This window comes from Mus pahari, chromosome 3 (genome assembly GCF_900095145.1).
Source record: "Mus pahari chromosome 3, PAHARI_EIJ_v1.1, whole genome shotgun sequence".
In the NCBI taxonomy this organism is placed as follows: domain Eukaryota; kingdom Metazoa; phylum Chordata; class Mammalia; order Rodentia; family Muridae; genus Mus; species Mus pahari.
The window spans coordinates 39,236,671-39,259,701 of record NC_034592.1 but is presented as its reverse complement, the minus strand read 5'-3'; the positions used below and the strand labels follow the sequence as shown (position 1 = coordinate 39,259,701).

At 44.3% G+C, this 23,031-nt stretch overlaps 1 protein-coding gene across 2 annotated transcripts in view; it reads left to right on the top strand.

Annotated features, from left to right (window-relative positions):
• Positions 1–23,031, top strand: part of Cacnb4 (calcium voltage-gated channel auxiliary subunit beta 4) — a 254,056-nt gene that overhangs the window by 96,443 nt on the left and 134,582 nt on the right. The window lies entirely within an intron of this gene.

Genomic DNA, 23,031 nt, shown 5'->3' with positions numbered 1-23,031 from the left:
ATCTAAAATAATAATAATAATAATAATAATAAAGAATGGCCAGCCTGGTCTACAAAGTGAGTTCCAGGACAGCCAGGGCAATACAGAGAAACCCTGTCTCGAAAAAAAAAATGCTCAGGGGACAAAAAGACAAGAACTGGGGTGCAAGTTCTGCTTCCACAGACCCAATCTGCTAATGCTAGGAAGAGAAAGAATTTGCTGAGGTAGTTCAAACCATGTGAGAATTAAGTATGTCACAGCAGGTTAATCGTTTTTGTTTGTTTGTTTGTTTGTTTTTACCCCCAAATTTAAAAAAGAAAAGAAAAAGCAAAAGAAAATGCCTCCATAGGATCTAGCTGAAAGCAAGCCTATAGGGCATTTTCTTAATTAGTGATCAATTAGGGAGGGCCCAGCCCAATGTGGGTGGGGCCATCTCTGGACTGGTGGTCCTGGGTTCTATAAGAGAACAGACTGAGCAAGCCCTGCAGAGCAAGCCAGTACGTAGCATCCCTCCATGGGTCCTGCATCAGCTCCCGCCTCCAGGTTCCTGTCCTGTTTGAGTTCCTGTCCTGCCTTCCTTCAGTGATGAACAGTAATGTGAAAGTATAAGCTGAATAAACCTTTTCCTCCTCAAGTTGCTTTGGGTCATGGTGTTTCATTGCAGGAATCGGAGCCTTAATCAAAACACAGACAAACAGAAATTAGGAAGCTCTTGGCCTTCAAACCCCATGATGTCTGTTTATGCAGCCATTGGTCCAAATCCTTTCTAGACACTAGTTCCATGTTTTGTTCTGTTTTCAAGACTACTAACAAGTAACAGATGGCAGTGGGGGTTTCAAGTAACAGCTGGATTCTTCTTTCTCCTTCCCTGCCTGTCTGTGCTGGGGTTTCCTGTGACTCCATCTCTCCCAAACCTTGGAGTTTTTCAGTCTTGGAAACTGCTATTCAAAAGAGAGAAAATAAAAGAAACGAGAAAAACATTCTTTATTGTCGGAAAGGAATGTCAAGTTTGCCCAGCTCCAAGGTCAGAAAGGAGGGGGAAGCTTGTGTGGGGAGTGTGGACACTGGGCTATTTAGTTTTGAGTTACTAACATTCTTCAGCTTGCAGATGGAAAAAAAAAGAGAGAGAGAAAGCCAGGAGGATTATGTAAGGTCACTTGGCAAGTTGTGGGCTGACCCAGCATTAATACTCAGGGCTTCTGGGTCCTCAGTTCTGAACCTCCAAGACACAATGCTTGTCCATTTCTTCCTCTATTAATCCTTGGCTGTCTGGGCAGTGCACGAAGACCTCAACACTCCCAGCCAAAGGAACACATGGGAGAAGCGAAGTCTTGATTTGCTATTTTTGAGCCGAATTCAATAGACGAGAAGAGGAAATGGAGGCTGTGATTGTGTTATTCAGGTTGTGGGGTGGATGTAAGCAGATGGAGTTTTAAATTCCATGCTAGTATCAGTTATTACAATGCCGTCCCTGAACCCAGGTAAGCTGCTGTTGCTGAAGTCAGTGGGTATAGAGAAAGGTAACCACAAGGGCTGGCTCAGTGGGTGAGGTACTCGTGGTATACAAGCGTGAGGGCCTGAGTTTGGATCCCTAGCATCTATGGCAGCACTGGGGGGGTAGGGGCACATCGACAAGCAGATCCTTGAGACTCCCTGGAAAAAGTAGTATTGCCAATATCATGAGCTCCATATTCAGTGAGAGAGCCTGTCTCAAGAAATAAGATAGAAAGAACAGTAGGTGCATTCATGTGGAAGGGGGGATATTCGCAGAGTCTACCCCTAGACAAAGGAACTACCGGCTCTTGGCTACTGGGGAGAGAATTAACCTCTCTCAGGGATGAGCCCTCTTATTGGTTATCCAGTGCAAAATGGTCAGCTCTGAAACCATATATACACAAACAACAAAAATGGGATCAGCAAGTGATAACTACATATATGTATATATTCTATTACTTATATATGTGTATATGTGTGAAACAAATATGATCAAAGAAAAAAGGCTATTAACTTGAAAGTGCCAGGGTATGAGAAGGGTTCACAGGAAGGCACTTGGGAGATAGAAAAGAGAGGAAAAGGTTGGGGAGGTGATACAATTCTATCTCAATTAAAAACATTAAAAAATAAATGTCATTCTAATAACAATAAAAAAAAAATAAGATGGAGAGTGACAGACAAAGATGCAGTGTTGACCTAGAGCCTTCATATGGGAACTCATGAGCAATTGTTCCCCTCCCCATGTGTACACACACAAAAATTCCATCCAAAACCACACACATGCATACATATACACACATATGCACACACATGCATGCACACACATGTGCACATATATACACATATGTACACAATACACAAATATGCACACATATCCATGCACATACATACACACATATACACCCATATGCACACATATACATGCGCACACATGCACATTCACACACACATGTATACACATACATGCACACACACATGTATACACACACACACATTCAACAACAAAATGAAGACAGTCTCCTTAATAACAACCTGCTCTGATTGTGTAAGTAAAAGCCCCTTTTGCAAACTTCAACCTTCTTCGCCAGGTCACCTCTTCAATAATTTGGTAGCTATAAACCTTCTTGGGGACATAAATATTTCAATAGACCAGTCCAAGGACATGTTTTCTTCATCCCAGGAAGCACAATAGCTCTCATGAACACTCCTGGGTGGGTGGTGTACACAGCTCCAATGCCAGGTTCTTCCAGGATGTAGACTTAGAAATGCTATTGGTGTGCGCATCAGTTCGTGTATAAATTCAAGGCCTTCTTGGAGGGGGGGCTAATGCTTATTAAGCCTAGTGTATTATCCTTCCTTTGTGTTAGGCATGTCTCTGAAAAGCTACCAGTCACAGATCTTATATTCAAATAGTTCATGAGGGATGTTTTCTCATCTGACCTCACAGTGACCTTGGCCTGAGAGCCTGAAAGAGTGTTTGTTACCCAAAAGACTGAAGAACACTCCTGGTGTGTGTCTGAGTGGAGAGTCAGTTTGGCAGCTACCTGGGCACTGAATGCTTGCCAACCTCTCAGCAAGTATGCTTGCCAACTTGGAGGGCCAGCAGTACTTGAGAATGTGTTTTGTTGAGTATAAACTTTGGAAAACATTTCAGCCAGTTTCTGCAAATTTTTCTAATCCCGTGTGTGATCAGCATGTGGGCTTCAAGTCTAAGTCTGCTTTCTGTTTTCACTCTTGGGCACAGAAGTCATAAAGATTTGCAAGCTGGGAGGAACCATGCTTGAATGTCCAATCTGCTAGTCTGTATGAAGATCCCGTGAGGTCTTTTGTGGAGCAGGGACCCTTTTCCAGATGACAGGTAGAAATATAACCTGTACGGTTAGGATGGCTGGCTTATAGCCTGTTTATGTTCAGGTGTATTCCTTTAGATTTATCAACTCATCGAGGCTATAAAAATGGTTCCTAGCTTCTGACTTGTGTGCATGTGTGTGTGTGTGTGTGTGTGTGTGTGTGTGTGTGTGTGTATGTCTGTGGAGAGNGAGAGAGAGAGAGAGAGAGAGAGAGAGAGAGAGAGAGAGAGAGAGAGAGAGCACTACTAAAGCATTCCTTTGTACATAACTCACTCTTTAGTCTCTCTTGTAGTCTGTCTTCTTGGCCTGCATACTTTTCCACCTAAATGTTGGTCCATTTGTACTGTTCCCCCTTCTTCCTACAAACTCTCTAGTTTGACTAAACTTCCCTCTCCTGCGCCATCTTTCCTGGGCCCAAAGCTCCAATTATTTTCTCCAAGCACACATGTGGGTTTTCTGAGTCAACCCTAAATAGGATCTACAAATTATTTTGTCTTTAAGAGTGCTTCTGGATATAGGTATAGACCAAAACTATGTTTCTGAACAAGAGGAAACTTATAAAGGCTCACTGACTCTGAGCCTGACCTTATTTGAGAGGCGTTCTTCTCCTGACTTCTCACACTTCTGGAAGAGTGTGCCAGAGTTGAGAACCTTGTGAGATCCACTCACACAACCTTGCCAGTGGGTGCGAGGCTGTGACTACTGAATTTGGAAGCTGACGAAGGTGTCATTTTGACAGTTCATAGAACTGGGGTTTTGCTGGGTGCATGGCTTACAAAAACATCTAGGATGTAGAATCTTTTCAAGGCCTCTTTAGTGACACAGCTTGACCTAGTCTTTGGAGAAGTGAAAGTCACTCAAAGGGTGTTCCATGTTCAGTTCACACTGGCTAAATGCTTGAGGATGTCAGCGTCTCCTAGGACAACATAATGGGTCCCCAAGAGTAAAGTAAGAAATGATAAGGAAGCATTGCATTTCTAACTTGACCTGTAGGCAGCATGTGGCTTCCTTGAGGGTTGGCTTGTATTTGAATAGCTCAAGAACCATGTTATTATGGTCTGGGAAGCAGCCATGTTGTTTCTGGAGAGACCAGGAACTTTGTACTGAGAAGTCAGAGCCTTCTGGGGACCTCGTCGGAGGAACTCACCCTTGCAAGAGTTCTGGCCAGTGTCTGTTATATTTCTTTTCTTGACATCATTTTACTAAGTCCCTCAAGTCCGTAATTGCTTTAATGTTGCATTCTTCATTCTTGAAAGAAAAACTAATAAAGCAAGGAGTGAATGTGTGTTTATTGTTTCATACCTCCCCCACCAGGGAATGGGAAAAATGGAAGAGAAAAGCACTTAAAAAAAATAACGAATCTAGCATGGTGATGGCTCATGCCATGTAATCCTACCAACCTGGTGGTTCCTACCAGAACTCCTGTTCTGGGTCATTCTCAGGACAGTCTGGGCTACATGGGGCTTTGTCTCAACTTACTTGCCTTCCTGCCCCCATCAGCAAGTACAGTCTTATTCCAGGGCTGAGGAAATGGCTCAGTGAAGAAATGGCTCACTGGCTAAGCATGAAAATGTGAATTTGGATTTTTCAGCTCACACATAGCCAGCCACGGTAGTACCCACTTATAATCACGTTACCGGGTAGAGGCAGAAATAGGCAGGCCACAGGGGTTCCCTGTCCAGCCAGACTTGCTGAGAGATTAAGTTTCTGGTTCAGTGAGAGACCTCATTTCAGAAAAAAAAAAAAAAAAAAAGGTAGAAAGTAATAGAGGGAGACATCCTGACGGCCACATGCTTGCACATGCGCACATCCATGCATGTACCATACACAAATAAGTCAAGAGAGTCTTAGCCTCAGGTCAAGCTGGCTCTTGGGGCTTCCTGCATCCTCTCCTGGCTCACCTTCAACTTCAGCTCAGCTGAGGTAGACAGTTCCTCCATGTGCAGCCTGCTTCTTTTATTTCTTGGAACTCAGAGGTTTTCTCCCTTGATGTCAGAAGAGCTTGCTTGAGCCAAGCCTGTCCTCAGATAAGGCTGGTCACTTCTTCTCTGCCAATGGGGCAGGAGTGGTGACGGTTAAGTGCATCAGCCCGCTGTCCTTTGAGGGCAGGTTTCGTTACTTGGAGCAGCGTCTCATGGCACCAAGCCCCCCCTGCAAGCTTTCATAAGCAGCGATACACCTTTGGTTGGTCTTTCTTCTTTCTCTGATCCCATCTCTTGTCTCCCTCACTCTTGTATCTTGTGATCTTTCTGGAAGGCCTGTTATAGGTTCTGCTCTTAGGGAAGGCAGATTGACAGCTACCATCCCAGGAGGATGAGGGAGCCAATACTAACACTTCTTTCAAACTCGTCTTTGAATTTCCTGGAAAGTTAACTTTTTAAGTGTAAAAAAAAAATTAAATTTGGAAGTCAGAAAGCTGGAAGGAGAGGATTCCTTGCTTACTATTATGGTAGAGAAAGACTCTCAGACTCTCTGTATTGGCCTGCAGGGCCTCTTTATTTTTAAATTTCTCATCTGTAGTTACTGACATGCTACTTGGCACATTTTCAGAGTTTGACAACTAGAGTCTATTCCCAATGCAGAACCATTTGTATAAAACAATGCATAAGAGGACGCAGTGGAGGGTTGTCTGCTCAACTGTGTGTCTTCAGGTAGATAAAGAATGGAAACGGATTGTTCTGGTTGTCTAGGGGCAGCATGGGAAGATATTCCCCGAGAACACCATAGAACTATTCAAACAAGCTCCAGGGAAGGGCGACCCCCCAGGCTGAACTCCGGTCAATCCAGGGTCGTTGCTTCTAATTGTTACCGATTAATAAGAGCCAAACTGGACCATTCCAAAAATGTTATCACAGTTCTCAGAATCGAGGCTAATCTGGAACTAAAGTGTGAGTTAGTTAGAAGGGGTGAGTGGTTCACCTCCCAAGTTTGAAGGCCACAACCTTTCCCAAAGGGCTTTTATGACAGTCATGTGTTGGAGATCATCTGCGCCTTATCACAAACAGGCTCCCGTAAGAGACCTTCTGATGTAAGGGCAGGTTTAAAGAGAAACAGGCAAAGCAGTTTTCATGTAATTTGCTTTGTATATGCTTGCCATAGCAAAGTTAGTCTTTCTAGGCATTGTCATTTCATACACACAAACCAGCGTTCCTGGTTAAAAGATAACGTTTAAAATGACATTTTAACCAGATATTAGCAAGGTTTCAGTGGTCCCACATGCTGTCTTATTGAGCAGTTTTGAAGCAGCTCCTTGGATTCATTTTATCTTCTTGTAATGTAGCTGACTGATTACTTCCTTGTTCTGTTTGCTTGCTCAGATGAAATTGCATCTCCTTAGGATCAGTGATACATGTGCCCACAATGTTAGCCAGAGAGCGTATAAAATGAATCAGATGTGTTCAATACAAATGTTCTTACCGATGACGAAATTTAGTCCCAGACTTTGGAAAACTCCATTAAAGGTGTTGAGTGCGTTCTGTGCAGCAGGTACTGTGGTAGTGGTCCAATGTCCGGTGCCTGTCCTTCCTGGAGTTGAAGCTCTTCTTGGCGTGCAGGTCCCTGAACCTGGGAAAGCCCACAGCAGACAGGTAATCCTAACTGAAGTTGTGGGGTGGAGCCACAAGATGGCTCCCTTCTGCAGGGCTTCCAGATAGAATTGTCTAGACCGATTTTCACATGACCCATGAGGGGGGTGTGAAGAAGGTAGAGTGTTTGTTTGAGGAAAGATGCTCAGGGAATGTGCTTAGACATCTGGGGCCATTAAGTATAAGCATTAGGAACTCTAGCATGGGATGACCTGGAAGGCTGTGTGGGGAACCATAAGGAGAGATGAGGCTGGGCACACCAGAACGGGGAATCTTATCCCCGACCATGTTTTGAACTTCACATTTAAAAGACTGTATTTACTTATTTGTATGTACGTGTGCACGCATGTCTTTGGACTTGTGAAGAGGTCAGAGGAAAACTTGGGGGAGCGAGGGAGCGCTTGCTCCTTCCACCATGTCAGTGGATCAACCACAGGTCATTCGGGCAGCCATCTCCTTTACCCTCCCGGGCCATCTTACCAGCCCCAGAGTTCACAATTTATCTCATAGATAGGGTACCGTGGTTACCATTTCAGTTGTCATTTGTTGACCGTGTTGATATTCGAGATGCGTGTGTGGCATGTAAGGTCGTGGTATGACCCAAAAGGAGGTGTGAGCTAGGGAAGAAAGAGCCAGGAAGGAACTGAAGAAAAAGAGTGTTCATCAGTTGTTAGGGTGAACAGTTGTAAACTGGAGTTCAGTGGCAAGGAAGGCCAACAGAGTGAGGAATGGCTTTCACATTTTGAGACCAGACAGCTGGGCAGATGGTATTATTCTTTGTTATAAACAGGGGCTCGATTTGGAAGAAAATGGTGATAAGTTTTTACTGGACCTGTCAAGTCCAGCCTAGCTGTGAGACATCCAAGGAGGGATGTGTTCTGAGCAGCCAAATAGGTGGTTTTGGAAATCCAGATTTGACTAGGCATATGCATATCTACTTATGGAAGGTAGATCTCTGAAAATATTTGAGAGGTGGCCAGAGGCAAAGCCCCAACAAAGGAACTTGAGAAAGAATGACCTGAAAGATAGAAGCAAAGCCAGAGAGACAGACCACTGACACAGGGAAATAGGAGAATGTCTAGCAGAAGGGAGGCTGGCCAGCAGCACCAGGAATCAGGCGAGGACTGTTAGACCCAGTGACTGAACTCACCTGTAACCTTGGCAAGAGCAGTTTGAGTCAAGGTGGAGATGAAGGCCAGATTAGGATAAAGGAAGACCATGGGACAAATGAAGACTTGTGGGCCAGTGGTAGTGATAGATGCACTCTCGATATGGGCCGTGAAGGACAGGCAGACCCAGGTATAAGGCTGGAAAGGGAAGCCAGGGGCAAGTGGTTGGTGTATGAGATTAACGGGGTATTGGTATACTGCTGTGCATAAGTGAGGCTAGCCAGTTGTTGAGAGCACTCGGAGTTTATGTCGAGGCTGATACTGCGAAGTTCTGAACACCGGTGGCTCAGACTGAAGAGGAGGAAGGAGACTTCTTGACAAATGGACTGGGAAGAGGTTTAGTCTTCTGGACAGCACAGGAAGTTGACTGTTATGTTTACGGCCCGTGGAGCAGATTGTGAAATAGTTTGCTCACAAATTGTCCGTTACAGAGATAAAGAGATAAAAAGACTGTCTTAGATTCAGTGTCCCGAGGGAAACTGAGGACAGTCATGGATGGAGAGCCAGGAAGTCCTTTTGGGCTCAATGTTTTTGACTCCCTGGGAAGTCAGACATTGCCATCTTCATGTCCAGTGTTATGGCATTTGGAGTGGGGGCCTTGGGATGTAATTAAGTCCTGAGGGTAGAGCTTCAAGATGGTATGAATGTCTGGGCCTGCTCTTCTGTGCAAACCCCATCACTCGAGAAGCAGGTGCAGAAGGATTATCTCAAGTTCCAAGTCAGCCTAGGTGATGTGGTGAATTCTGGAGTAGCTTGAGCCTTATATTGAGAGAGAGAGAGAGAGAGAGAGAGAGAGAGAGAGAGAGAGAGAGAGAAACACACACACCGGGGGGGGGGTGTTAGTGTCCTTATGAGAAGAGAAAGAAAAATCAGAGCGTCCTCTCTATATCCTGCTGTCGGGGCACCAGGAGAAAGTGCAGTGAGCACTTAGTCTGAATTTTCAAACTGCCACTTCTTTCCATCCAGAGAGTCATCTGTAGTCTATAGGGCAGGGACTTTGGGTCCTTTTATCATCTGGTTTACAGTGGAGTTTACAAGAATATGAAACTGCAGGTAGCCTTTGCGACCCTACCTTGAACCTCATATCCATCTTCAAACTGCCAATTATGCCTTTGCATATCAGAAAACAAGCTTCTACAAGACACCAAGTATGCTGGTGCCTCCATCTGGGTCTCCAAAGATGAGAGAAATTAGTCTTTGCTCTCCTCTTCTCTTCTCTTCTCTTCTCTTCTCTTCTCTTCTCTTCTCTTCTCTTCTCTTCTCTTCTCTTCTCCTCTTCTCTTCTTCTCTTCTTCTCTTCTTCTCTTCTTCTCTTCTTCTCCTCTTCTTCTCTTCTTCTCTTCTTCTCTTCTTCTCTTCTTCTCTTCTTCTCTTCTTCTCTTCTTCTCTTCTTCTCTTCTTCTCTTCTTCTCTTCTTCTTCTCTTCTCTTCTCTTCTCTTCTCTTCTCTTCTCTTCTCTTCTCTTCTCTTCTCTTCTCTTCTCTTCTCTTCTCTNTCTCTTCTCTTCTCTTCTCTTCTCTTCTCTTCTCTTCTCTTCTCTTCTCTTCTCTTCTCTTCTCTTCTCTTCTCTTCTCTTCTCTTCTCTTCTCGTGTAGCCCAGACTGTCCTGGAATTCACTATAGATCAGGCTGGCCTTGAACTCAAGAGAGATCTTCCAGTCTCTGCTTTCTGAGTGCTGAGATTAAAGGCATGTGCCACCACTGCCTGGGTAAGTCTTTGCATTTTTAACCTTCTAGTTTACAGTAGGGTTGTTGTTGTTGTTGTTGTTTTTGAAACGGCTCAAACTGACTAACGTGAGAGAGCCTGAGGTAATCTCTGTAACCTGAGTAACTGGGATTCCCTTCATCAGTCTGTTAGTCGCCTCAGCATAGCAGAAAAGGTTTTTGATTCCGTGCGAGTTGGTGAAGTGGGAAAAGCTCATGTACTGAATCAAAGCAGGGGTGAGTAAGGCCTGGAGGGACCCGTGGGGTGAGAACTGTGGAAGGAGGGGAATTGAGAAGGCATTTAGAGGCACGATTGGAGTCATCTTATCCTTGGACAAGAAGCTGGTTTTGTCTGTCCCTTTGATATTGTCTGTTCTCTTTGATTTTTGTTTGGGGGGGGAAAACGTACATGATGACATTATTTTTTTTATAAACTCCAGTAACTATTCAGGAAGATTTCTAATGTACTCTTATTTCTAGACTGTTCTAACTGTATCCTCGTTGTCCAGCCTTTCAGACCACTGTGTTTCAGTCGGTAATAGATTATTTGGTAAGGAAGAGAACATTGAAAAAAGATCTCGTAGACTCAGAATTTTAAGAGAGAAGCCCTGTCCGTCTCTGTTGGATATGAGTAAAGAGATGTTTTTTGTTTTGTTTTGTTTTGTTTTTTTTTTTAAGCGAGATTATCTGAGCAGCCGAAGACGGGTAATGCTAGTGAGAGAGACGCTGTCGTCACTATAAATGGAAATCTACAAAAGGGGAGCCACTGAGCTTGGTGGGCCCCACTGGCCCTGTGAATCACTCTCCCGCACGCACGTCCTTACTCAGTTGTCTGAGCTAGCAGCTTCTGAAGTGGCACTAAATTTAGACGGTAAAATAAAGGAAGAGAGGCGAGAGGGCGGGTGTGGTGGTTTGCGGTGACACTTGCCGGGGCTGAGGTGTGAAGGTGCAACCTTGTGACTGCAGTCTCGGCTGTGCGTCCTGTTTGCTACTTTCAGCACCAGAGCTGGTCTACTAGCTAATAATGCCCCTTTAATTTAGCTCAAAGCACCAAGAGACTTTCTTCCTTTGGAATGTGTCACTGCCTCTGATGGTGCTTAGTAACGGCTTGGTTTTTCCTGGCCTGAGGCTTTTTTTTTTGAGTGTGATGTCCGTGGAAGAAACAACCCAACCTCAGGTAAAGTAGCTCCAACCAAGCGAGCCAGTACCCGCTGGGCTGCAGTTGTATACCTTAAAGAATGTTTATTGCAACATGAAGATTTAATTTTTTCAAGTTCAAATAGCCTATCCGCCAATTGTCAGCTAATTCTTCGGTTGGCATACTGACGCCGGAGCATGGTGGTGATTTTCCAGAAAGGACACAAGAATTCACTGGAACCCCCATTTTATTTACCAAAGTAAAACCGGTCCCTTGTTTTCCTTGCTGGGAAGTTAAGTGCAAAGTTTTCTCGGTCTTTGGCTCACCCATGGCTTCTGACCCAACAGTTACTGCACACGCAGGTTGTCTGCCATTTATCTTTGTCTCCTACGACGGCGCTGGGGTAGTAGGGGCGGCCACGTTCAGCACGTTCAGCAGCTGAGAGGAGAAGGAAGAAAATAACTCGTGAAGAGCTTCCCCCTGCTAGTGATTGATAGGAGTTCATTTAGACCTGGCGTGGTCCTGTTCTGTTCCCTCTGCTTGTCCCACCCAGGAGGAATTGTTTGCAGCTGCCGAACTCGAACTCAGTCCAGGACAGCTGAGGGAGCTGATTGCCTGGGCTTTTCTTATGCTAGCAGATACCAGCTAAATAGATTATGTCACTGTTCACAGGCAGGTAACTTTTCCCTAGCGCCTTCTCTTTATTCTCCCTGGAGTGTTAAGACAACCTAGTTTGAAGAGTGAGCAGAGGTGAGCTCCTTCCATCTCAGGTGGGAGTATGCTACATACAATATCGCCTTCCACAGCCACAGACGCTTCTAGTGTGCTTAACAAGGGGCACAAGTGGCAGTTTGAAGATGCGTGGGGGATTCAAGGTGGGTTGGAGGACCCACTGTGGTTTCATATCTGTGTAGACTTCACTGTAAATCAGCAATTAATAGGGCCTCATATGCCTGGCCCACCGGGTGCAGAGGACTCTCTGGATTGAAAGAATTGGCAGTTTGAAAACTCATACCAGGTGTGCCCATCTTCTGTGTGTAAACACCTCAGCTAAGCACTGGGTGCCTCGCCCTTTAGACTACTTCCTTTTCCTGTAAAAGAAGAACGCTCTTAGAAATGAGACTAACAGCAGTTATCAAGGGTGTATCACCGAGGAAATGGCGCTTTGATGCTTCACGGATGTATGGTCAGACCCGTGGAGCAAAATTATACTTTTGGGAATAAAAAAACAAATGTCTTATTCATCTATTGATGGCTGTATGCCCATTCGTTTAATGCGTGTGATACCAAACTAAACTGATCCTAAGCTGGTGGCTTCCCAGTCAGGTGCCCAGTTGAGTAGTTATGGGCTTTTTAGAAAACATGGGCTATACAGCCTTTAGTATTTGAGTTTCTGGACTGCAAGAGGAATTCTAAATATCTCCAAAAGCAACTCTCTAACCCGTTATGTCTGATAGTCCTGATATGCTTTTTCTGTAGCTTTCTAGAAAACAGTCGAAGTCTCTACTGTTTAGATATGGACATTCCTCTTTTAGAGAAGCTAACTTAGCCATGCTTATAAAAACATTGTATACATTCACATTTGTTTATTTGCTAGCACAGCTGAAAATAAAAACTGCGGTGGCATGCAATTTATTCCATAGAAAGTTAGTAGTTTAAAAATGATACCCCCCAAAACCAAATGTACTCAATAAAAGATGACAAATATGATGTGTAGGCAGTTGTGATTTTAAGATAAAAACCAACTAGACCGGTACCTTCTACTCATCTCACTGCTGGTGATGGCACTATGGGTGGAACTCCACATTGAGCTAATAGTATGTAAATCAGTACAATTTTTCCATGCAAAATTTGGCAGTGTGATCAAGAGGCTTAAAATGCTCCTACTCTTTGGCCAAAGCATATCTGGGAATATAGCCCAGAAAAAATGATCTGAATTGCAGACCGGTGTAATTCAGACTTTTTTGTATTTAAAACAATGGAACGGCGCTGTGTGCCCATATATGTCGTATTATAGAATTTTGATACATTATGCTTCTTAGGACGTTTTAATAACTTGAAGATATGCTAATGTTGCTATTGATAGGACGTAAAAGTTTACACGGAGCACATTCTAAATGTAAAAGAAAACGCATGCAGACAGGGAAAGAATACCGAAATATCAGCAATCATATCTCGGTAAGAAGACCACAGATTTCTATCCGTGTCTATCTCGGGTTTTCAATAATACCCCTTTAAGAGCACATTTTACTTTTCAAATTAGAAGGAAACATCCATTCAGTGCTTTAAAGGCAAATATTTCCTGAAAGAGTTGACCATTGGGAGCTCCTTGTATTGAATCAGTCTGTTAAGAGAAGGGTGGGGGGTGGATTTCCGTTGACCTTAAAGCTTGCATGGCTTTGAGTCATAGGTAGCAAGGAAAGTGAACCTGAAATACAGGTAAACTGAGACACCTGCAGAAGAAATACAGCGAAAAGAATTTTTATTTTGCTTTTATGACAGGGTCTTATATAGCCCAGGCTAACCTCCACTTCACAATGTAGCCAAGACCGGCCCTAGCCCTCTGAGTGATGGCACTGGGTCACTATGTGGGGATTACTGTCTTCCAGGTTCGGGGTTGTGTGATGTCAGTGAGCATTTCATGGCTTCTGATGCCTTTCCCCTTCTGTTGATCAGCTAGATGTCAAATGAATGCAGCAACAGCTGGCAGGTAAAAGAATGGAAGCCTTCCAGTTAGGAAGTGTGTTCGTTCCTTCTCCTTCTGAGCCTCAGTTTTTTAATGGTTGGTTTACTTAATTGAGGATAAAGCAATGATGTCAAAGTTGCTGGGTTGGTTGATGACTTCCTATTCAAGTAAGATGCCCCTTGGATGATCTGCCTGACACTGCTCTTCAACTGAAAACTTTAATAGAGAACTGTGAAGGGAGCCAGTTGAGAAACACTTATAGTTTCTCATTAAGTGATGAACATCTGGCCAGTTCCCCACATTATTTCTATTCTCATGCCTGCTGCTAGTACTCTGAGAACCGCACTGACGTATTATTGAACTTTCTGGAATAGATAATAAGTGTGTGTTAGCATCTTGCTTTACATACTAACTCTCAGTGCATGTTGACATAGCCGTTCTGTGCTCATGGGACCCGCAGGTCAGAGAGCCACAGGGAACAGAGTGACCAGGCAGGGTTTCTACACTGATTACCACTTAGCTGTCTTGTGATGTCGTCTATTTATCTAAACCTAATTTGAGGTTGAAAGAGTAACCAAAAGGATGATTACAAATAATTTGCCTAAACTACCAGTTTTAAAAATTATGAAGTGGTTGCCTATCACAGTTGATAAGAAAATAGATTTTGGAGGCTGGTCAGATCAGTGGGTCAGGTAGTGTTTATAGCTTCCCCTCCCACACAGAATTCAGAGATCCAGTGAGCCAGAGGTGCTATAAGGCATGTAATATATAAATATTTATTTGGGTATAATTATTTCAAATCCTTTAGCCTGTCTCTTTTAAACATGTGAAAATTCATGTTCTGTTAAAATGCCATGTTAAATAATCTTGTAAAGGCATGTGTGAGCACTCGTGTTACTGAAGTTTTGTTTGTGCTTGTGGGACACACAAACTTATATAAGTACTGGGTCATGGTGTGTATTCTTTTATTTTTCTACTGAAGCAACGGCGCCTTAATTGTTACTTCTTCTCCAACTTGCACTATCTTCTATGGAGATTGCTGTTATTTTTCTTGGATAGTTGGTGTGAGAACCACTTCTGAGATTTGGAGTTTAGACTGAGTAATTCAGTTTGTTTCCATTCGTGCCCCTTGAGGGAAGGCCTTGGACTCAGTTCTCCGGCAAATGTTCCATCTAGCACTGCAGAGGAAATGACCAAGCAAACTGGGAATTAACACAAGTGATATTGAAAATCCAAATCTTCCAGAACAAGTCCCATGGGGCTTCACTAAAAGGTGGCGACTGTCTCTTTGTAGTGACCTACCTAAAGAGCTCCAGTGAAGCTTTTCTCTGAGTCCATTTATTAGGGCTTCAAAAAAAAAAATCAGTATAAAATCCCCACCCCCACCAAATCACTCACAACATTTTTTGTTTGTTTGTTTCTCAGAAAATATGTCAGCTCAGCATTCTATTTCTGATGTGCGTGGGGGGAGGGTGGGGATTTGCTATTGATAACCATCTTTGCGGTGTTTTAGCATTTTGTGAAATAAAAATTAGAGGAAATTATATAACGTAGTGGGTTGCCTTTCTCCAAGCCCAGGTTTTGTTTTCTGGGCATGTTTTCAAATGACCTCTGAGTTTTGGTATATATATATATATATATATATATATATATATATATATATATATATATTATAGATGGCTTAGGAAATATACTACAATGAAAAATTCCCCATCCTTCCAGAATTTATTCTAATAGACTAGAAATGCCTTTCACTTAATAATGTCAATTTATTTATTTATTTATTTATTCACATCCCAACATTTCCCACTTCCAGTCCCCCTCCCTCACAAAGTTCCTCCCCATCCTCCTCCCCTTTTCCTCTGAGGAGGTGGGCCTCCCCAAGTTTCTCTCCCCCATCCCTTCAACCTGGTGCATCAAGTCTCTGTAGGATTAGGCCCTTCCCTCTGAGGCCACACATGGCAGCCCTGCTGGGGAATGGATACTACAATCAGGCAGCAGCTTTAGGGGAGAACCTCCTCTCCTGTTGTTGGGAGACCCACATGGAGACTAAGTTGCACATCTGCTACATATGCGCCTGGTGGGGGCGGGGGTGTCTCAGTCCAGCCCATGTATGCTATTTGGTTGGTGGCTCAGCCTCTGAGAGCTCCCAGAGGTCCAGGCTAGTTGACTTTGTTGGTCTTCCTGTGGAGTTCCTATCCCCTTTAGGGCCTTCAATCAAACCCCTAACTCTTCCATAAGGGTCACTGACCTCTGTCCAATGTTTGGTTGTGGGTTTCTGCATTTGGTTCAGCCAACTGCTGGGTAAAGCCTCTCAGAGGGCACTTATGCTAGGCTCCTGTCTACAAGCAAAACAGTATCATTAATAGCATCAAGGACTGGTGCTTGTCCACGGGATAGGTCTTCAAGGACTGACTATTGGTTGGCTATTCCTTCAGTCTCTTCTCCATCTTTCTCCCTGCATTTCTTTTAGCCAGGACAAATGAGTTTCTTTATTCTGTTAACTCTTCATGATGAGTGCGAGGTTCTCTGTAAACTGCTTCATTGTGCCACATCTAAACAACACAGGTCAAAGAATATGTGGTACAGGCATTGCCATCTTGGGGTGTGGTGTGTAAGTTCTACATGTGACTTTTGTTCCCAGGCTTTTGGTTAGGGTACAGTTAACATCTGGTGCAGCAGAGGCAGTGGAAGGTAGTGGGGTTCAACTTGGAGAACTGTGTGTCTGGACATGGAACTAGCTTTATTGTAAAGTGGGAGAAATGGAAAAGAACTGTTCAGGTTTTTAGTCATCTTTGTCACATATAAGAATAGGGTTCACAGCTCGGCAGTGTACCCAAGACTCCATTCTCTCTTGACACCCCAGAGAGTGATAGACACTGAGAACAGTCAGCCGGAGGGCTGAGACTAATCAGTTGCCTGAGATGATCCTATTGATGCCCAGCAGGAAAGAGCTAGGACCACTTCTGGAAGGATCTAGAGTGGTCAGTAATTTGGAGTTAGACAGACCTTCTTGTTTCTCCTTGGGGTTTTAGCTGCACAGAGTATGGCAGAACTTGAGATACACAGTCCCCTTATTGTAGAATTTCCTTTGCAGAATTTATCTGTCATGGTACCTCCAGTCACTTTGTTCTACTATTTTTCTGTGCTTCAGTTATTTGCCCGTTACTGTATTAGGCACTGGGTCAGCAGAAGGATGCCTAAGCCACAGAGTCTGCTTTTGAGGGGTATGTGGTATGGCTCTTCTGATGGCAAATAAGTGTTTTTCCAAAATTACATTTAGGGAAATATCCCGGTTCTATCTCCCTCCTAACCACTTGTCCCCCACCAATGTCCCATCTGAACATCTGGTCCACCCAAGAAGAGCTCCCATGTTCATACAAGCCCAACTCAGATCTAAGTTCCTGACACAGGTTTTACAGTTTATGATTAGTTTTCTAACTCTTAAATAGCCCTAAAATTGACCTATAAGTTCCTAGCTCATCCACTTCTCTTTATACTTACTGTCTAGTCTCTATGAGACAAGACTGCATGATGACCTAGGCAGAAAGGACTCAGGGTTTTGAATGTAGCTTCCTGCACTTTCAGTTCAGGTCTTAGAACTGTAATTTGTTGAGACTTTTCTATGGAATAAAGTGTGTAGTGTGTGTAAAGCTGAGCAGGTCATAACTCTTCCTTTTGAGTTTTCATCTTGTCACAGAGACATACATCTACCAGAAGTCTCATACTGTGGTGTGGTTAGCTCACCAGCAGGGGTACAGGAGAGCAGAGGACCAAGGCATTTTAGCAGAACTATTACTTGTGAGAGAAGTTCTTTGGGAAAAGACAGGGCCTGGGCTGTAACATGAAAGAATCACCCTTCCAGAAAAGGGGTGGGGAGGGATGGAGAGGCGGGGATCATCAGCCATGCGAGGAAATGTGGAAGTTGATGAGATCTTGTTCCTATCAACCAACCATCCGATCAACAACCAACAACTGTCCCCAAACACTTTCCATTGACATATTCTCAGTTGTTCCTTTGAAACAAAAGATGTTGCTAAAACGGCACACCAATGCCTTACCTAGATTATATGATTTATAAGCATTTGGATCTGAACAGACCCCTGCTTCTCAGCAAAAGCACAAAGGTAATTTAGTGAGAGATATTCATGGTCTAGATATCCTTAGCTTAAAAAAAAAAAATAATACCACAAACCTAAAAGCAACACAAATCAAGTGAACCCTCACATTTTACTTTGGAACTTGTTTGGTTGGTCCCTGCACTGTTTTGACAGCCAAGGTACAGGCTGAACTAAGGAGTCAAGAGAGCTGTAAACTATTGGATATTTGGAAAGCCATGTTGTTGATTAAGATATGTGATGGTTTGACTAAGAGTGGCCCCATAGGCTCATACGTTTGAATTCTTAGTCATTAGAGAGTAGCATTACTTGGGAGGGTTCAGGAGGTGTGGCCTTGTTGATGTGGCTTTGTTAGAGGAACTGTGTCACTTTGAGGTTTCAAAAACCCAAGCTAGGATTGGTGGTCCTCCCTTGCTGCCTGTGGATATAGGCATAGAACTCCCAGTGCTCCTTCTCCAGCACTCTGTCTGCCAGTGTGGTACCTGCCATGACATCAATGGACCAAACCTCCGAAACTGTGAGCCAGCCACAGTTAAATGCTTCCCCTTATAAGAGTTGTCTGGTGTCTCTTCAAAGCAACAGAACACTAGTCAAGATACCATAGGACTCTCATTCCTGTGAGTTATGGACTTTACCACCATCTCACCTGCGTGTGCTCGTGGGAGGAAGTAGAGGTCAGGGTAAGGGGTCAGGATAGACAAACTCTGGTTATGGATGGCAATGAATGGAGTCAAGGACTCTGGGTTGGTTATACACTTGAGAGAGTGCAGAAGGAGGAATCTAAGACATGAAATACTATGCTAGTTCATGTTCAGGATTTGACCTTTATTCCAAAATAGTGAGACGGCATTAAGAGACCTTTTAATAGGGACAACACAATCTGTTTTGTTCTGTTTTGTTTTGTTTGATTTTAGGTGGACCACAAGAATGTATGGGTATCAAATCATATATATATGTATATATATATATATAAGACAAAACAGAAAATTTCACAAATTGAACATTAACACCTAACCCAACCCCAAACCCTTTATCCCCTGGAGCAAACCTGGAACCATAGAGTGGAAGGAGCCCCCCGTTGGTGGGAGGGGGTCTGGACCACACCGAGTAGTGCTTTGGTAGCTGACTCATCTCTTCTGGCTCAGGATCCATCTCAGGCTGCTCTCTTCCTGCCTCCTAGTCCTGCTGAAGCTCTGCAGTTAAGGGGATTACTTCCCATTTCTCAGCAGCGTTTCTCAAAAGGTGAGAGCTTCGAGCACGGCCATCTCCTTGGTCCAGGTCTTGCTTCAGGATATTCGTGGTAGCCTATCATTCTCCAGATGGCTTTGTGGCCACAGCCATCCATGTCTTGATCTTAGTGTTCTTGATCTTACTGTGGCTGTGAGGAGCAGTCAGTGACTGACAGCTAAAGCTGGAACTGGAACCTTAGTAACAGGAGGTAGGAGATGGGGAGGAGAGCCATGGAATAATCTCCTAGGTGTGTTTTGGAAAATAAACGATATAGCATTCATGAAAATTGTGGCATTATGGGACTTTTTTTTCCCCAAGAGTTTGACTCTTTTTTTTTCCCCTAACAGAAATTTGAGAAGGTAAGCGATTCTGAGTAATATATCAATCATAGGGGAATCTGTCACTTTCTGGCAAGTTGAGTAGGCCATGGGTATTTTTATTTTATATACCTTACCTTCACTCACTCTTTTATGAATTATGAAGTATTTTCTTCTGAATCCATCAAACATGACAGGGAAGATGGGGAACTGGTCCACATAGTCTTACCTGCGGTATCTCAAGAGTTTTCTGTCTCTGCCTCTTTATCCTCCCCTCTCTGTTCCCTCTTTCTAGTCTCCTCTCGCCTCCTAGTTTCGATCATCAGTAGCATTTGCTACGGGGCCTTCCTGAGGGTGGTTTCCTAGGCAATGGGGTGGGATGTGGCGGGGTAATAAAATAAGCAATTGGAGAGGCTAACATGAGATCAGGAGAGCACACCAGAGGCCCAGAGATTCCGGAGTGCTGGGAGGTAGAGGCACTCCAGGGAACATGCCAACATTAGCATAAGGAGCCATCCGCCAGGCCAGATAAAGCAGGTAGGCAGCCGGAAGGACCTGGCATGAAGCTAAGTAGGGCAACAGGAGGCAGGATGCTAGGCTCAGCTTTGGTCACAGAACTCAGGCACCTAAGTGGGAATTGACAGGACCAGGCGTGTATCAGGTGTTACTATTTGGACATTTACCCCATAGGCAAAGGGTTGTAGAGACTGTCACTATGCACAGTACACTGTGCATGGCCTTCCAGAGGCAGCCTATACATCTCTGCTTATACTCTACTTACCTTAAACAAAAGCCAAGTTTTCCACTCTGTGTCCCCTGTGCCTTCCATGTATTGTATTAGCACATCAGCTCTTAAACTCACCTGTTACCTTATAGTTACAGATAAGGCCCAGAGGGATTCCAGAACATGCCTAGGTAGTGAGGACAAACCCAGAAGACTGTAGCAAAAACCCTACAAGATGTAGTGTCCCACATCTGTTTTTGAATTTTTCTTTGTTTATTCCCCTTTCTACCATGTTGCCACTACCTGTCTGGGGAAGTCAGCGCAGAGTCAAAGCCATAGAAGCCACATTTGCACTGCCCCGCAGAGATCTAGATGCAAGGAGTGCTTAAGTGCTTGCAGAGAAAAGGAGAAAGTCAGCTAGCAGAGCATGGACAGCATCAAAATGGCAGTATAAGCCCAGGGCTAAACTGCCAAAGGGCTTGAGCGTGTGTTCCAGTCCATAGAGCCAACAGGAAGGCTGGGCGTGCTGGCTCCAAACATTATTCCTGTCTCCTCTCTCTGGACCTCTCAGAATCCTGCCATAGAATATATAATTACATTGGCTTAGAAGAGTTACGTTTCAGAGAAATCTGGCAGGAAAAAAGTGGGTATCAATTTTGTTTAAAACTTCTAAAACTGCTCCAACTGTCTTGTTCATGCTTACCCACAATTCATAGCATGCCACCCTCCTCTTGCCTTTCTCTTTCCCTCTGCTGTCCTTACCAAACATTAGAGGATGAAAATCCTGGGTCTGCTATTTTCCAGAAAACCACACAGATTTGCTGAATGACAGGGCTCAGTGTTTGGTAAAGAAGGTAACTCCTTGTAGATCCCATGTCTAGAGAAAGAAATTTTGTCTTGTTATATCAGGTGGTTTGGTAAGGGCCCTGCCATTTCCTCCACCTTACCAAAACAGTTGAGACATTTGTCAAACACCAACCAGCAGCTCTCCAAGAACCATGTAGGATTTGTACATAGAGGCATCCTTGTGACGCCTTTGTGCAGATTCTTCTGAGTCGGAGCCACTGATTATATGGAGAGGTGAAAGGAAGTGGGTTTGTGGAAACCCTGTCAGGAGAGCACCCTTGCATTGGGGTAGCCTCTGTGGGAGGTTCTGTGGTTTTGGAAGCCACTCAGCAGTGAGAGATGTGGCACTGAAGAATACCCACACAAGATGAGCCTCAGGGCTTTTCGGGAATTCCAGTTTAATTTGAGGTAGGAGATCAGAGGAGGAAGTGGTCTGTCATCCTTTCAGCCTGGAAAACTCGGTGTCAAAAGTGGGGGGATCCCATCTTTAGTTTCTTTGCACTTCTTGCCGTGTGGGGGATATACCCTTAAAATTTGGCTCTTGGAATTCGAACCTGATGGAGCCACGGGACTCGTTCATCAAAAGCTGGGAACTTGAGAGGGTGAGAAGCAGGAGGCGTCGAGGGACCTTTTAGAACTTCCAAGCCAGGCAGAGCATTCGGGGACAGAGATGGCCAGTTCCCAAGTTGTTCTAAGTTCTAAGTTCCTTTTTCTGTTGATGCCCGAGAGTCCCAGAAACAAGTCCCTCACCAAGGTTCTTCTGAACTCTGGGTTTGGCATGCATACACGCATTCATACACAAGAATGTACACCACATATACACACAGAATTGGAGAGGAGAGGAGAGGAGAGGAGAGGAGAGGAGAGGAGAGGAGAGGAGAGGAGAGGAGAGAAGAGAAGAGAGGAGGAGATAGAGGAGGAGGAGGGAGGAGAGGAGGCTTTGAAGAAATCAATTTATTATTATTTTTTAAATGTCTGGATTGGATGACTTCTGGGGTCCCTTATTGGCTTGGGATTCTGAGTCTGACATATTTCTCTAATTCCTGGGAAGCAGGCAGAGGCAGCCTTCACCTGTCACCGTCTTCTCCTGCCCTTCCTGAGCATGGGGTGGGTTTGCAAGGAATAGAACAACTGTTGCACTTGACTCTGGACCTCTGGCCCCGCAAGTCAACCTGAGTCAGATGGCAGACTGTTGTAGGAGAGACTCATGATGCAAGCTCCTGCTCTGGACAACCCACCTCTTAGGCCTGGTGTCAGCATTAGCAGGTAGTGCTAGATGAAGGAGGGCAGTTGAGCCTTGCAAAATTTCCCAGCAGGGAGTGTTTTACCCATTTTGGTTAATTCTGAAAACAGACCACTTCTTTTTTTTCTCTCTCTCTCTCTCTTTTTAATTGACTCTTGTTTAAAAATAATCAGGAAATATCTATAGGCTCAGTTAAAATAGTAAAGTATGAAACTATCCTGGAGAATTTGAGGAGAGAAAAAAAAAAAAAAAGACCTTGTCTTGGCTTTTTGTATATGCTGGCTGGGATGTTGTGTGTGTGGCAGTGGTTAAAAAGCTCATTAGACTAATAAACTGAAGTTGGGGGTAGGTGGGAAGTGTGTCCGGGTGGAGTGAGAGGGAGGAGTTGGGGGTGAATCATGAAAATATTATACACAACCCCCCCCAAATTAATAATACAATATTAAAATATAATTGAGCTTAGAATTCCTCTGACCCAGTCCCGTTGCAGTGTGTGGCTCAAAGGAGTTGGGTGGTCCACTAGTCAGCCGCTGTGGCCAGCCCACAGCTGTCAGCAGAGAGCGCCTGCTCAGTACTTCTCTGTATAGAATCTCTTGAGTACACCTCTTTTCCTGCCATCCTCGGGGTAGGCCCAGACTCAAAGATGATAGCTATCCTGTGTGAGTGGGTCATCTAGGGAGTCTGGAGGTCACCTTGCCATCTTCTCTATTTGAAAGTGATTCGGTATTGAGATATGCAAATGTGACTGAAAGCCAGCAATGGTGGGGCTGTCACAGACGTGGAAGAAGGGATGTCAGCTGCTCTCAGCTCTGGTAGCTCTTGGGTTACTTTTTTTTTTGGTTTTTTGAGACAGGGTTTCTCTGTGTAGCCCTGGCTGTCCTGGAACTCACTCTGTAGACCAGGCTGGCCTCGAACTCAGAAATCCGCCTGCCTCTGCCTCTGCCTCCCGA